We start from the raw sequence: 13,937 nt of genomic DNA on the forward strand, positions 1-13,937 counted from the left end.
CTTCTGGTGGAAGGTGGCCAGGTGGCCGGCCAGGGCGTGGAGCTTCACCACGTGCTGCCAGAGGACCTCGGCACGCCCGGTGAATACCTTGTTGAAGACAGGCCGGCCTCGGTTCACCTCTCTCTCTCCCTGGAAAACAGACGGATAGACGGCCTCCTGGCACGCCTACCGGGAATCGTCCTGGTCTTTAGATTCTTCGTCTGACGACAACTCGTGCCACTCTGGATGACAAAATGGGGGGGGGAAAAGTGCCATCTATCACATAAACCGAAAGCCTTTTAATGACCGACTGTGTGTGTGTGTGTGTGTGTGTGGGAGGGGGGGGGGGGGGGGTCACCTCTTTTGGGGCGCCATATTACTGGACAATATTGCAGGGTTTTTGGGTCGGAAAAAAATAATTGCAGGGTGTACTTTTTCCAAACGGCCACAAGATGGCAGCAAGAGATCATATTACTGGGAAGTAATTTTCAAATCAAAGAGGAGGGCTGAGTTTTTGGTCGGGAAAATAATTGTATGGTGAACTTTTTCAAAACAGCCAAAAGATGACAGGAAGAGATCATATTAATGGGAAATACTTTTTAAATCAAAGCGTATGGGAGGCATTTTGGGTTTCAAGACCAATTGCGGGTTATGTCATCAATCATGCCAACGAATAAACTAGTTTCAGGGTTAGAGTTATAGTCAATTAAAAGTCAAATCAATTCAAAGAAACTTACATGAGACGACATCTTGAGACGACTTGCGTTGGCGCCCAGAAGAACCTGTAAAGTGGTATGGAGTTAGAACGTGTTTCCCAAACTATTTACAGCTGCAGTACTTTTTACTTTGAAAAAAATACAAGGCACAACAATATATATTATCATTTAAAATTGACAATATATAGTGGTAGCTCCACATACGAGCAATTCGAGATACGAGTAAAGTTTCGAGCAAATAATCTCTAGATACAAGACCAATTTCGAGATACGAGAAAGCAAGACATGTAGCTGTTTGACTATAGCGCACTAGTCTTTTTTGCTGCATCTCTTTCGTGTATAACAGTGTTTTCCCCCCCGTCACTCGCGCAAATGGCGTAGCGATCTCTATTACGAGGAATATATATTACTTATCGTTGGCAAGTGGTCGTGCGTTATCCCATTGTGAGGACATTTGTGTGCATCATTTTCGGAATATTTTGAAGGGATTATGAAAGCAAACAGCCCATCGATAGTGAAAATCAGGTTGGAAGCGGAATAAACAGCGAACCCGGCCGGCCGGGAAAAAGGAAGATATGAAAATGCAGAACAAAATTAGAATTATGTTTAGTGTAAGGTTAGATTAAATTTATTTTCCAAGTTTATTTACAAAATGTTGTTTTGAAACGAGCGTGTTGATGTGCAAAAAGGGTTGGAGTCCATCTCTCTCTCTCTCCCCCTTCAAAAATCTGTATAATTTTAGTACTACTATAAAACACATTTTAATAACATTAAACACTAGTTTTGTGTTACTTTGTCAATAGATGGTGGATTAGAAGAAATACAACATTGTTTCAATCCAATATCCTCTTGTTTTTTTTCCCAGAGGGTGGGAAAGGATTAACATCCAGCCCCCTTCGAAATCTGTATAATTTTAGTACTACTATTACTATGAACACCCGAATAATAGTAGGCACCGGAATAATAGTAGGCAGTGGAAAATTCCAAAGATAATGAATATTAGTAGTAGTAGTATTATTCGGGTCTTCATAATACTATTGTTCGGCTCTTCATAGTACTACTGTTAGGGTCTTCATAGTACTATTATCCGGGTCTTCATAGTAAACATTTTGGTAATATTAAACTACTATTTTTGTGTTACTTTATAAATATATGTCGAATTAGAAGAAATAAAACGTTATTTTCCAATTCAATATCCTGTCTTTTGTTTTTCAGAGGTTGGCAATAAATCCCCCCCCCCCCATTTCTCTCTGTATCTCTCTCTCCCTCCCCTTCAAAATCTGTATAATTTAAGCACTACTATTAAACACATTTTAGTAATATTAACCCACTAGACATGTGTTACTTTGTCAATAAATGGCAGATTAGAGGAACGAACGAATGAACTTTTTTTTAATAGTCGCCATTTTGAACAAAAGCCTCACGTCGGGAATGCTAACATTTAAATGGGCAAATTCGAGGTCTATCACGCCTACCAAAAAAGGTTACAGGTTAAAATGCTACTAAAGCCGAAAGAACGTCCCACTAAACGCAATAAAGAGAGAGAAATCAATTGCAAGGAGATAATTACCAAACCTCAAAGCCAAACGCCGACCAGACATGGCGGCCATGTGGTCAATACAGTAACTTACTACGGTCATGATTCGGGCAACATTGCAACTGCGGTGCATGTACAACACAGAGATACAAATAGCCAACTTTGGAGTTATTAGGATAGAATGTACTCACGTTCTTTTACGGACGAACACAGTCCAAATTCTTCCGACAAACATTTGGAGCTCGCTAACATAGTGCCGTTTGAGAGGACCGTGGCGAAAAAGGAAGTGACGTCATTGCGTCCCTTCAAAATGGAGACTTCCGTTTTACAAAATAAAATACTTATATGCGGTTATTTAATTTCTCGCGAGATTTTATACAGGTTCACAGTTGTACGCCGTAGGGGCTATATCTTACATTTAACATGCAAGTAGTATCAGAACATTGCCCCTTGTAAACAAGTATAATTACAATGATTAGCGAAAACATTTAGTGAGTTTAATTTTATCTCTATAGTTTCGACCTCCGGACATTTTGGTTGCTTGTTTATAAATTGAAGAGTTTAAAGATTGAGTTGACAGTAACACTTCAAAATCGCTGTAAAAGATAAATAAATAAAAAGACGGTTTGTATGCTAACTCTCTCTCACAGTGGGCATGAATTTGAAAATGTGTGGGTGGGTTTCAGTTACAAAGGAATTTTTATATTAAGATTTTTTAAAGCTTGCTCGTCTTTTAATTAACATGATTTAGTACCTAGGCCTTGAGATCTTTGCGGTTTCTTGTGCAGCTAGGAAGAAGGAATAATGGGTCTCAAGATAAGTGTGGAATGTATAGAACGTATACAAGACTTGGGTGATATAATAAACAATGTAAATTTTCAGAGTAAGTAATGGGAAAGGTATGCAGACTGGTGAGAGTGGATATATATTTTTTAACAATCACTCTAGTATACATTTAGCACTTCATATAAAATGTCCAAACCCTCCTTCTGGAGCCAATCATCAGCCTGTCATATATTCTGGGACTTGTTTCCCCTGGGGCCCTGTCAGAGACCCTCCTTTGTTAAAGGACAGCTCTCTGACACCAACTTCTTCAAACTAACGGGAACACGGGACAGTGACGATCGTGTGAGCAACAGATGAGCGTGGCGAATAGATGGGCTCCACCTTGGCTTTTTCTCATGACACAAAGATGATTTGATAAAAAAAGTGCAGGTAACGGTTTCTGGACATGGTGTTGTGGCGCACACGTACCTCCGTTGATGAAAGGTGTGAGCGTGACTTTGGCCTCGGCCGTCCAGTTGCCGTCGCCGGACGCAGAGGAGCCCGATGACAAGGACGCCGCGGCCTGCTCCGAGGTGACCTCCTTGGTGTCGTTGCAGGCCAGGAGTGTGAAGTTGCTTAAAACAGGAGTCTTAATATAATGTGCATTTCTAAAGAACACCCCGTCTATAATCTCTGTCCTCATCTTATGCTCTTCCATGATGTCTATAATATCTTCTCAACTCGCCTCAGTGTTCAACTGTTGTATTTTTCCATGATGCCTATAATCTCAACTTCTGTACTTTTCCGTGACATCATGCTGAAATTCAATAAAGGCATCCTCCACCTCGAAAAGATAAGAGAGAACCACCGAGCCGAGCGCGAGATACCACCTCGCGCCTCGACCTCTCTTACGCCGGCCGGTGCCTTTAAAATATAACACAGTCTCTGCCTCGTTTTTCCTTGATGCACGGTTGGTAATTGCGTTGATCTGTTATTTCGGACCCAACAAGGAGGGACAAAACTGGGCGCTCCTGACAGCGCCACCCAGAAGTGATTCACAGTATTTTGGTCAGAAAACAGGCCAGAGAATGTGTGGTGCTGAAATCATGCTTTATTAAAACAAAACGACAAACAAACACTCAAGGAGGACCAAGTAAAGAAAAGAAGAAGAAAAAAAAAGCTTCCGCCGGCAGGCGCACGAGGCAATGCCGACTGAAAGCTACACACACACACACACACACAAACACGCTAACGAGCCAGATCCTCCGAGAGGGTACGCCACTATACTGCCCCCAGATATAGTCGGGCAACCAGGCTGGGGAAAGGCCCCGGGGACCATTGCGGGCGGGAGCGGCGCCACTATGTCAAGGGGAAAGAGCAGGCCACTTGCGCGCTCCGCTGGTCACAAAATGAATGGTCGCTCCGAGCCAAAGCAAGAGTGAGATCCGCCGAGGCCTCTCACGCGAGGGTGACGCAAGTGGCGCTGGGGGTCTCGCCTTGGCGGGAAACGGTAATGGCGACACGAGTCAAAAAAAGCAGAGGTTGCTTTCACCGGTGATTGAACTTTGGCGGGGAGACGCTCCACCCGCCGAGGCCATCTTAGACATCAACGTAGCGTTGAGGCGCAGGGATTTGGTTTCCACGCTTGCCGGGGTATTCGTTCCGTGTGGGACTTTCCCCCGCTGAAGCGCATTTGCGTTCACTCTTTCACTTCATATTCTTGCTAGAAATAACAAGGCAGACATTTGGCATAACCGTCCGATCCGGCTATATACATTATGTACACGGAACTGCAAAAGTGTCGTCGTGTTTCAAAACAATTCGAGACGCTAGTTGGACGATGGACTAATGTCAATCCATGAATGTGAATGTCAATCCATGAATGCGAATGTCACTCCATGAATGTCAAATTTGGTACAAAAAAGTTCCTATTTACAAGAAGCTAAGTTCGGCTGCACGCTGGCTCTGCGAGATAGAAGAGGAGGCTTCCACGCGCACGCTCTTTGTCTCGGTGGAGCTAAAAGTGGTGGAGCGCGTGGCCGTGGTCTTCACCTGGACGGAAGAGGTTGAGAAAGCTTCGGCTTTTTGTTCCAGGTGTGTCGTCTCTTGGGTGGCTTCTTCTGCATGGCCTGCGGGAATGGGAACAGCACGTTTGCCGGCGGGTACGTTTTCCGTGGCGTCACAATTGTAACTACTTACCGAGGAGGTTGAAAGCGGAAGTGGACCAATACTGACCCAGCTGGTTTCTGGCCTCCACGGTGTATTTTCCGCTGTCCGCTGCCGTCGCTCCGCGTATCTCCACAGAGTAGGCCTCGTCGGTGCGGCTCGTGGTCAAGTCGGATGTGGCCGAAACCTGCGAAGGACCGGGGCCACGTGAAGAACGGGGAGGAGGCGACTGGCAACGTTGGAGCGCAGAAAAAGGAAAATACTCACGGCCGAGTTGTCCTTGAACCCTAACCCCGATGCCGCTCCTTTCAATGATTTGATTTCAGCAACGGAAGGCGGCGGCGGAGATTTGGCGCCAGGCGACTTGACGGCCTCCGGGGACTTCATCCTTTGCGGGCTTTTGACCGGTTCGGGGGACTTGATGCGTGTCGGCGTTTTGACGGGTTCGGGGGACTTGATGCGTGTCGCCGTTTTGACGGGTTCGGGGGACTTGATCCGTGTCGGCGTTTTGACCGGTTCGGGGGACTTGATCCGTTGCGGCGTTTGGACATCTTCGGGGGACTTGATCCGCTGCGGCGTTTGGACATCTTCGGGGGACTTGATCCGCTGCGGCGTCTTGACCGGTTCAGGAGAGGAGAGAGACTCCATCGGCCGCCCGCTCTCGACAGGTTCGGGGCACTCGGCTTCGGGAGAGGCGACTCTCGGGAAGGCCGTCACTTTTTGCCGGGACTGGGATTTTCCAACAGTCAGAGTAAAATGGGCTTCCTGCTTACCGGCGGGATTTACTGCCATTAAAGTATAACTTCCTTGGTCGGACACCAGCACGGACAAGATCTCAAGGGAGGAGCCGTACCGCGTGGAGACGACACGGTGACGGGCAGAGGACCCCAGCTCCACGCCCCCGCGAAGCCACGCCACGGAAGGAGCCGGGTCACCGTCCAGGTCGCAGGTGAATCTGGCGGGATCTCCCTCCTCGACACTCAGAGACTGCGGCGTGTTCAGGATTTGGGCGGGCCGCGCTCTCTCCACCACCCCCACGGATTGGGCCGGCGATTCCTCGGCGGTCGTCGACGAGATGTGGTAGGCGTCCGGTCGGGTGGGATCGGCGGGACGGCATGACGGCGGCTCCTCGTCCCCGCGGGCGCAAGAGAAGGCGGCGTATCTCTCCACCACGTCCAAAGTGGCGCTGTCGGAGATCTCCCCTTTGATGTTTCCGCACACCACCGAGTAGGTGCCGGCGTCTGTGGTCACGCAGTCGTTGATCTGGAGCGTCAGCAGTCCGCCCGAGTTGGCGATGCGGTATTTGGCGCCCGGCACCACATCTTTGCCGTCGTGAAACCACTTGACTCTGGGCTCCGGTTTGGCTTGGACGTTGAGGGTGAAACGGGCGTCGGAACCGGCGGCCACGCGTTGAGAGCGCAAGCGGATGCCCATGCGCAGGACGTGGTCCAGGCTGAAAGGAGACTCCGGCGTTGGCTGGACGCATCTCCGCTCAGACCTGAGCGTCTGCTTTCTCTCCTCGTAGCGGGAGAGAAAATCCACCTGGGACAAGGCAGACTCCGACACCACCGGCTTTTCCCAGCGGGGAGTTTCGCTCTCCGCCTCAGGGAGCTTCTTGACAACTTTGGGGATATATTCGGCGGCCTGAAACGTCACGTGCTCGGACCAGGTGGCCTCCGAAGCTCTTGCCGCCGCCGCCGCCACCGCCACCGCCACGCGGCGGGTGTCCTTTTGAAAACTTTGGCTCTTCTCCTCCAACTCCATTCGCTTGAGTTGGCTCTTGTAGGTGGTGATTCTGTGGGCGGTGGCGTGAGGTCGGAGTAGCTCCTGATCCTCTCTGTCTTCGTACACTCTCTGCTTCTGTCCGGGAGGTTTGTACGTGGCCTTGTCGTGGCGCTGACGCAGGTCGAGGAAGCTGGGGCCGGCTTCGTGTTTGGAAGGAATTCGGTAGGATTGGTAGCTGGGGCCGGCTTCCGTCTCCCGGTCGACGACGGCGCGCACCCTGACGGGCGACGACGCTCGGAAGCGCACGGGGCTCAGGCCGGGCGGGGAGGCCGAGTAGCCGAGCTCCGGCTCTCCCACCTCCAGGCGAAGGCGCTCCTCCTCCGTCCTCTTGACGGACAGATATTCGCCGACCGGCAGCAGCAGCAGCTCCTCGTCCGACAGGTCGCCCAGCGACCTTCTTCGCACTCGGCGGTAGAAGTCGGTTCCTGGGGAAGGCGTGCGGCGCCTGGAGGGCCTGACCGTCTCCAGGTCGTCCCGGGTGGCCGAGGGGATGCGCCACTTTGGCTTGTACTGGTCTTTGATCCTCACGGGCACCTCGTAGAAGCGCTCCCACCTGGAGAGACGAATCGGCTTCATCCTCTTGCGTTGGACTTTCTCCAGGGGCTCGGGGAACTCGTACTGGTCCCTGAGTTTCCTGTACCACTTCATGTCGGAGAGAGGCCGGAAGTGTTTGATCCCCATGTCCTCTTCCAGCGCCAGCGGGTCGAGGGGCCGCGGCGCCGGCACGTCGTAGGGCATGCACAGTCTCTTCTCGTCGGCCCGTTTCTTTCTCTTCGCTTTCTCCAGCTTCACCTGGGCCTGGGTCTTTTCGCTCTTCTTAGTGGCCACGGCGGGCTTGTAGGCGGTGGCCGCCTCCCTGACCGCCTGCGCCGCGGCCGGCGGCAGAGGGAGGACCACGGTGTCGGTCAAAATCTGATGAAGCCGCACCTTCTTGTCCAGCGCTTCCTTTTGAGCCCAGCCCGGATCCTGCCTCGGTCCGCTCTCGTCGTCCCTCTTGACACGAGCGACCCGTTCCACCCGAAGCGTGGCCTGGCAACTGGCCGATCCGGCCGAATTGGTGGCGGTCACCCTGTACAGGCCCGAGTCTTCGGGCAGAGTGTCTCTCACGTGTAGAATGAAGTAATCCAAGCCTTCGTGGACCAGTTGGATAGACGGGCCGAAGGCCACGGGCGTGCCGTCCTTTTCCCACTTGAGTGCGGGGCGGCCCGACACCCGGATCTCGAAGCGAACGTCCTGGCCTTCCTTGCACTCCACGTTGGCCAGGAGACGCTTGAACATGGGCCTGAGGGTGAGGTCGGCCGGTTTGGGCCGAGGGACCACGGTGAGATGGGCCTTGCAGCTGTCGTCCCCGTACTTGTTGCGGGCCGTCACGCTGTATTCGGCGTCGTCGTCGTGGTCCACCGCGCGGACGATGAGCTGGTACAGGCCCTTGTCGCTGAGGAAGGTGTACTTTTTGTCGTCCTCTCCCGGGATCAGCCTCTGGCCCGATTTGTGCCAGGTCACACGGGGCTCGGGGTGCACGGTGACGGTCACGCTGAAGCGCACGTCCTCGCCCACGTGGGCCCGGTGGTTGACAAGGGGCAGGGTGAACTCGGGCGACTTCTGAAGCATTCGGGCCGCGTCCATTCGCCGCTTGGTCCTCTTGATGGCGCGGGCGGTGAAGAAGCGGCGGTAGGAGCGGACGCCGTCCACAAACAGCTCGCCGTAGACGCTGTCTTCGCCGTACTCATTGACCACCTTGCACCTGTACGTGCCGTCGTCGGCCCTGGTCACGCCGGCTACGGCCAGGGTGGCCGTGCCGTCCTCGTAGTGGACGGCGTACTTGTCGCCGGCTTCCAGCTGCCTGACGCCGCAGTACCAAGTGACTTCGGTGGCGCCGTCGTAGTTGTCGATGTTGCAGACGAACTTGACGTCGTCGCCCTCGGCGGCCGCCCGGTGGCCCAGCTGGCCTCCCACCGGTCCGTGCTCGAAGGGCGCGATCTTCACCTTGGCCACCAGCACTCCGCGTTGGGATCTGACCGAGCCACCGCTGGCCACACGGGCCGCAGAGACCACCGTGCTCCATTCCTTCTTGGCGGCGGCCCGGTAGTACCGCCCGTGTCTGTCGCTGGGGATGCTTCTCCCGCTCAGACTTTCCGGGGGGGCGGAGAGCCACGGGTGCGCCAGCGCCTCGGCGGAGGTCATGCGGTGCTTGCGCTCTTTGGTCATCAGGTGGTCCGTAAGGTCCATGGCTTCCACGCTGACTCGCTGGAAGGATTCGTCGTCGTAACCGTAGGCGGCGTTGGAAATGTTGTCGATCATCTGCTGGTGGGTCTCGGCCGCAAAGGGGTTGAGCCCGCAGAGGAGCACGTAGGCCAGGACGCCCACCGACCACATGTCGGTGACGGCGCTCACGGCATCGCCACGGTGGATCTCGGGGGCGGCGTACTCGGCGGTGGTGTACTGGATCTTGATCTGCTCTCCGGGCGTCAGGTGCCTGGACTGGCCCAACTCGATGATTTTGACGCGGCTGCCGCTTCTGGTCTCGTACACCACGTTCTCGGGGCGGACATCGAAATGCCCGTAGCTCTGAGCGTGCAGGAAGTGCAGGGCCGAGCAAATCTGCCGGAGGTAATTGGCAATTTCTCGCTCGTTGAGCTCAAAGTCGGCGGCGTGGAGGCGCACGAAGATGTCCGCGCTCGAGACAAAGTCGTAGATCATCACCAGCTCCTCGGGGCTCTCAAAGGACTCGTGGAGGAGGAGGAAGTTGGCGTGCCTGGCCAGGTTGAGCGTGGCAATTTCCTTCTTGACCAGGGCCTGATCGGCACCCCGGACCTTGACAAATTTGGCCATGTAGGTCTTGTCGGAGCCGACGCTCACGCAACGGTGGACGATGGCAAACTGACCCCTTCCCAGCTCTTCGGCGATGGCGAATTTGCCGTGCAGGTTCTTTGCGTCCGAGTGCGGCGCTTTGCCCCTGGGAACGTGCCCCGCCTCGTCCACCTCCCTGTCGTACAGCAGCACCCTGGATTTGTCCTCCTTGGTCACGACGGGGCCGCCGGCCTCGGACGGCGCGCTCTGTCCAAACTTGTTCTCGGCGATGACCCTGAACTGGTAGCCGGTCCCTCCGAAGAGGCCCACCACCGTGTAGCGGGTGTCGCGAGATTGAGCCACGCGCTCCCACCGCTCCGAGGTGGTGGGGCACTTCTCGATGACGTAGCTGACGACCTTGCTGCCGCCGTCGTTGGCCGGAGCCACCCAGTTCAGGGCCACCGAGTCTCTGGAGACGTCGCTGGCTTGGACGCCCCTGGGGGCGTCGGGCACATCCGCCACATCCAGCTCCACCGTCTGCTGATCGATTCCAAATCGGTTCTTGGCGCAGACGATGTAAAAGCCGGCGTCCTTCTTCTCCACGCCGTTGGGGAAGAGCAGAGAAGTGAAAGATCACGTGACGATGACTTGGTAGTGGCCGTTGCTGTCGATGAGATCTTGCCCCTTCTGCCAGGTGATGACCGGATCCGGCTTGCCTCCGAAAGGTATCTTGATGTTGACCATCTCTCCTCGCAGGGCAGGAATAGCTTCTTTGTCCTTCAGGTTCTTGGGGAGTTGATCTTAGCAGGAACTGCTCACAGAGAAAAAAGAGGCGGTCAATGCGAGGAGAACAACGCGCCGGGCCAAGAAGCAGTGGCCGGAGACCAACGGGGAAAGGTGTAGACAGAGAGAGAGAGAGAGAGAGAGAGAGAGAGAGAGACGGAGAGAGAGAGAGACGGAGAGAGAGAGACAGAGAGAGAGAGAAATAGAATGCACTAGTGACTGGTGTGCTTACCTTCGACATCCAGAGAGACGGTAGCGCAAATGGACCCTCCTTGGTTAGTGGCCCTGATCTGGTAGATGGTGGAGTCCTCCTCGTCAGCTTGGGCGACGACCAATTGGTGGTAACCTCCCTTGAATTCCTGGATCTTGATCTTGGTTCCATCCGAACACATCTCCTTTCCTCGTCGGAACCATTTGATCACGGGTTTGGGTTGTCCCGTGATCTTGCAGACCAGCGTGGCGTTGCTCTTGTACTTCACGCTCATGTTCCTCAGCTCCTCCTTGAAAGCGGGCGCGCGGACGTCGACGGCCGTGGCCGGCACGATGGCGCCACTCTCCTCGCTGTAGTCACTCTGTCCCCCGAGGTTCTCGCACTTGACCCGGAACACGTACTCGGCGCCCTCCGACAAATGCTTGACGGAGAAGACCGTCTGTTTGATCTCGCCCGTGGTCACGGGCGTCCATTCGCCCCATTCCTTCTTGTCCTTCTTTTGCTTCTTCTCCAGGCAATAGCTCTTGATTTTGGAGCCGCCGTCGCTGAGCGGAGGCTTCCAGGAAAGCACGCAGGAGTCCTTGGTGATGGCAGAAACCACCACTGCCAGAGGCGCAGATGGTTTCTCTGTGGAAAAACGACAGCCGTTGGTCAGTCAAACAGGCCACGATTTGTCCTGGCTTTTTTTTTTTTTTTTTTTGAAACTATTTTCTTTTTGCCCGACGCGAACGCACCCAATTGGGTCTTGATGACAATAGGCGAGGCCAGTTCCAGGGGGTTGCTGTTGCCATAGCGATTCTGGGCATAGACCCGGAAGAAATAAGGTTGGGCACCCGGCAAGACGTGCCGTTCACCGAGATGGACACCAACTCCCACTGGCTTCCTTCCCTGTCTTGGCGCTTCTCCACGATGTAGTTGGTGACAGTGCAACCCCCGTCGTCCTTGGGGACCTTCCAGCCGATGATCACCGAGTTCTTCAGGAGGGCCTCCAGAACGATGGGACCCTGGGGCGCGTCAGGCTTGTCTGCGCGACAAACGCAATCGGCGTGGTCAGCGGCGGCCACTCTGGAATGCAACCAGGGCGACTCTGGAATGTAACGGCGGCCACGTACCGTGGATTTCCACGTTGAAGGCGGCGTCGGCCCGGCCAAAGTGGTTGTGCAGTCGGATCCTGTATTTTCCTCCGTGGACTCTGCGCTGCACGTTCTTGATGACCAGGTGGGTGTAATGCTCGGTGCTCTCGATGCTAATGTCGTCCGAGTCCTCCAGGGTCTTGGCTTCGTGGAGCCATGTAATCTTGGGCACGGGGCGGCCAACGTAGGCGGCGTGGATGCGAAGGGTCGTTCCCAGACCGGCGTAGTAGGTGCTCTTGAGCGGGTGGTCGGCGCTGAAGGCCGCAGCCGCTTCCAAGACCAGCGTTCCCGTGCTTTCCGCTTCTCCGGCATCATTGCTGGCCTTGCAGGTGTACGCTCCCTCGTCCTCCTGTCAGTCGGTCGTGATGGAAAGGGAGTGGTTGCGGCCGTTGGAGCTCATCTCGTATTTGCGCGACTCGGCAATCTCCTTGCCCGCGTGGTACCACCGGATCTTGGGCATGGGCCTGCCGATAATCTGGCACTTCATGACGGCGGGCTGGCCCAGTTTTTCGGTGACTTCGTCCATTTCCTTTCTGAGACTGGGTTTGGTTTCACCTGTGCGGGCCATGCGGACGGGGGGGGCAGAAACCAAATGTTAACTGTCAGCTCGTTGTCGTGACGCCTACCCACGGCGCCGTCTCCGCCGCGGGGGTTATTATACGCACCGCTCAGTTTGGTCTTGACGCAAGCGGCGCTTCGTCGTGGTCTGCTCATTCCCGTCTCGTTCTCGGCATACACTCTGAACTCGTATTCGGTGGCTTCGGACAGACCGCGCATGGTGAACTCCTGTTCTTTCAGCCTCTGCTTGTTGCATTTCTGCCAGCTACTTTCGGTGGACTTCCTACATTCCAGCCAGTATCCCAGGACCTCCTTCCCACCATCACATTCTGGAGCTTGCCAGTGAATGCTTATGGTGTTGTTGGTCACTTGCGTCGTATCAATTTCGCCCGGCTGGCTCGGCTTATCTGCAAAAAAAAACCCCCAAAAAAACCATTTTGTAATACACTCTAGCGGACGTGCTCTAGGCTTAGTCCGCCACTTGGCACGTGGGAGCGGTACTCACCGAAGGGATCTTTGCACACGACGGAATCGGAGGCGGGTCCGGCCTCGCTCTCGCCGATATCGTTGAGGGCGACCACGCGGAAATGATAGTCCACGTCCTCTGTGAGTCCGGACAGCGTGAACATGGTGGAGAGAATCCGGGCGGAGTGACGGCGCCATTGCTCGGAGGCCACCTCCTTGTACTCCAAGTAGTAACCCGTGACGCGAGAACCCCCGTCGTCCTTTGGTCGGGACCAGGCCAGTGCCACCGAGTTCTTGGTGAAATCCATGATCTCGGGCGGAGCGCCGGAGGGTTCCGGCGGGCCTGTTTGGCAGAGCAGACGTCAACGACTCACGGGACTCACGGGGGGCCGGTGATTCACTTCTACTCTATACTTACAGAGCGGAGTCCGGGGAACCAGCGGCTGCGCCGACTTCAGAGAGGGACCGATGCCTTAAGTGTAGGCCAGGACGCCCACCGACCACATGTCGGTGACGGCGCTCACGGCATCGCCACGGTGGATCTCGGGGGCGGCGTACTCGGCGGTGGTGTACTGGATCTTGATCTGCTCTCCGGGCGTCAGGTGCCTGGACTGGCCCAACTCGATGATTTTGACGCGGCTGCCGCTTCTGGTCTCGTACACCACGTTCTCGGGGCGGACATCGAAATGCCCGTAGCTCTGAGCGTGCAGGAAGTGCAGGGCCGAGCAAATCTGCCGGAGGTAATTGGCAATTTCTCGCTCGTTGAGCTCAAAGTCGGCGGCGTGGAGGCGCACGAAGATGTCCGCGCTCGAGACAAAGTCGTAGATCATCACCAGCTCCTCGGGGCTCTCAAAGGACTCGTGGAGGAGGAGGAAGTTGGCGTGCCTGGCCAGGTTGAGCGTGGCAATTTCCTTCTTGACCAGGGCCTGATCGGCACCCCGGACCTTGACAAATTTGGCCATGTAGGTCTTGTCGGAGCCGACGCTCACGCAACGGTGGACGATGGCAAACTGACCCCTTCCCAGCTCTTCGGCGATGGCGAATTTGCC

General features: G+C 54.7%; 1 pseudogene; it reads right to left on the minus strand.

Annotated features, from left to right (window-relative positions):
- Positions 1–4,090: 4,090 nt before the first annotated feature.
- Positions 4,091–13,937, minus strand: part of LOC144197727 (titin-like) — a 165,541-nt pseudogene continuing 155,694 nt past the window's right edge.

The sequence above is a fragment of the Stigmatopora nigra genome, chromosome 6, assembly GCF_051989575.1.
Source record: "Stigmatopora nigra isolate UIUO_SnigA chromosome 6, RoL_Snig_1.1, whole genome shotgun sequence".
Taxonomy (NCBI): domain Eukaryota; kingdom Metazoa; phylum Chordata; class Actinopteri; order Syngnathiformes; family Syngnathidae; genus Stigmatopora; species Stigmatopora nigra.